The sequence below is a fragment of the Euprymna scolopes genome, chromosome 23, assembly GCF_053919585.1.
Source record: "Euprymna scolopes isolate OS-2025 chromosome 23, ASM5391958v1, whole genome shotgun sequence".
Lineage (NCBI taxonomy): Eukaryota > Metazoa > Mollusca > Cephalopoda > Sepiida > Sepiolidae > Euprymna > Euprymna scolopes.
This window is the reverse complement of record NC_136504.1, coordinates 93,919,387-93,922,137: the sequence shown is the minus strand read 5'-3', so window position 1 is coordinate 93,922,137 and position 2,751 is coordinate 93,919,387.

Here is a 2,751-nt window from a genome sequence, read left to right as displayed (position 1 = left end):
AAACATGTATATTAGTGCTAATTTGTTTAACCGCCATGTTTTTCTGCATATCTATTACTTCACTAAAATAAGTAAAATGTTCGAGCATTGCCTAAGGAAAACTGAAGTATCGCCTTTTCTAAAGTTCTAGAAATAGAATTAAAGGAATGGCTCTACTCCTTTGCTATGATTCCGCAAATGACCGTTAATCCTTACCTTATAATGCTGAGTGCTTTTGCAGTTGGTATCAAATATCATTTAATGTCTTTTTTATGAGAACCGAGTATTCGATTATATCTGTCGATTCATTAGTAAACAATCTAATGCCTGTTTAAATAATGGTTTTAATACTTTTTTCTCCCAGTTTTCATCGACGAGAAGGTACTGACCATAGTCGATTATTTATCAATCTGTTATTCTTAAGTGTATTTGATTTGTTTTTAAAATTGATGATTCGTGTTCCGTAAAATTTTCTTAAATTTAAAGAACTAGAACAGAAAGAAAGTACACAAACTGAGATATTTCTTTTATAAGAGATCACAGAAAAATAAATACTCGCAAAATAGTCTGAGATATTTTCTACTAATATTATCATTTCTTTTTAGACGAAATGATATGTCTTTTTTGTTTTTAAATACCTGAGAAATTTTTATAACATTTGACCAGTTTTCGCTCGTATCCTTTGGAAATACTGTTGGGATTTTACGAATAATCCTAAAAAATTATTAGGTATTTCATAAATACGAATATTCTCTAAGTCCACTTTGTACGCTAAGAACGATTCGAAATGAAATAAATCCGCAGTACCAAACCTTAAGTCCTGTAGCTATATTATAAAATTCATGACGATTGTTTAATTAGTTAAAGCGAATACTCCCACAAGTATGTACACACACTTGCATATATATATATATATATATATATATATATATATATATATATATATGTGCATATATGAATGCATATATTAATAGTGAGTAATATGCTAATAATCAAAGAACAGTATTAGTCTCCAAGTATGCTTTGTTTAAATTTGATCATTTTATTTGTTAAATTATTTTCCTCATAGACGCGCGCCTATATTTCATTTCATAAAACTCTCGTGCACGTTTTTTTTTCCTTCAGGTGATCGAATATTGTCAATTGGGCAATATAAAAACTCATCATGGATCCAAAAAATAATTAGCATTGCTACATACAAACAAATTAAATTGGAATACTCTAGGTAAAAAGACAGAAAGTCAAAATACTTGAAACTCTTAGTTTGTATAAAAATATCAGTTTTTACTATCTAGAGTGCGCATAGGTATTTATGTGTGCGTGTGTGTGTGAATACATACAGGGTGTAACGATACAGTTCTTACCGTAGATAAAACAACACTACAGCTATATTGTAAAACATCCTGTAATAGAGCTGGCATCTATTCAATATAGCTGCCTTCAGTTTCAATCACCACCTAGAAAAAAGTCTAGGAGTATTTATAAGATATCGTTAAATAATCTGATCCTACGAATCTACAATATTTTCTCCTCCCAGTTAGCATTCTTTCTAGGAAATAAAAACCATGAAACAGATTCTAATACACAACAATTTTCCGAACAAACTAGGCGATTAACACATAAGTAACTCTATGCATGAGAACAGCAACCGAACACTTACAAAAATGCTACATTCAAGCTATGAAAACTATATATTACACGAAAAATAATTACCGGCCTAATAAAATGAGACACAAAAGCTCTGGAACCAAAAGAGATTAAACTTGTCATATAAGGAGACTTATATGTCAATAATTGAAAACAGTAATACTATACATCCCACACAAAGTTCTATAATATAATCAAATAATTATTTTGTCTATTCAACTATGTCTTCCATACCAATTTACAAATTCATATAATACAGATATTGTTCATAAAATTGCAACTCTCCTCAGAAAAACACAAAAACATGATATTAAAAACCATGTTTCCTCTCATAATTAAATAATTAAAATTAAAAAAAAACAAAAAATAACATAAACCACAAACATTTAATACTCAAATAAATAGCTACAGTAGGAATTGGAATGACCCCTACTAAATTCTGATTTTAATATTTGGTTACTATCAATATCTCAATCAAGACGTAAGTACATTTTAGAAGAACAATATGCAATAACATTCTGTTTTTAACTTGGAACTAATATCACAGAAACGTATGGCATATGGATCATATTGCATGAACCGAGCATTACTTTTTTTTTAGTTTAATAAGATATCCTGCTTCCTGCGTTCTTTCGCTTATTCCCTAAGTTCAAGAAAACCCTTAAAAGGTGTCGTTAGGAGTTAATTGAGGAGATGAAAGAGGCTGTGACGAGGATCATTGACACGCCCACACAAAACGACTTCCATTTGGCCTTCCAGAAGTTGTTGGAGCGGCAAAACATGTGCTTTGAAGTCGGGGGAGATTACTTGCCAGTGAAATAGATCTCCTTCTGTGTATTATCAAAAGAAGTACTTAAACGTAAAAAGTCTGGAAACCTTTTGAAAGCACTCCTTATTTATATATGTATATTTACGTATATTTTAATTTATGAAAGTATATATATATATATATATATATATATATATATATATATATCAATGCATATATTTTTTACAGTAATGTGCTTATTCAATTATATTTAATCACCCTTTATTTATAATAATTCTTTAATATGAAACTCAATGTATGTTACATATAACTACAGAGCAAAGCATGTACAAATACATTAAAAAATGTATATTCAA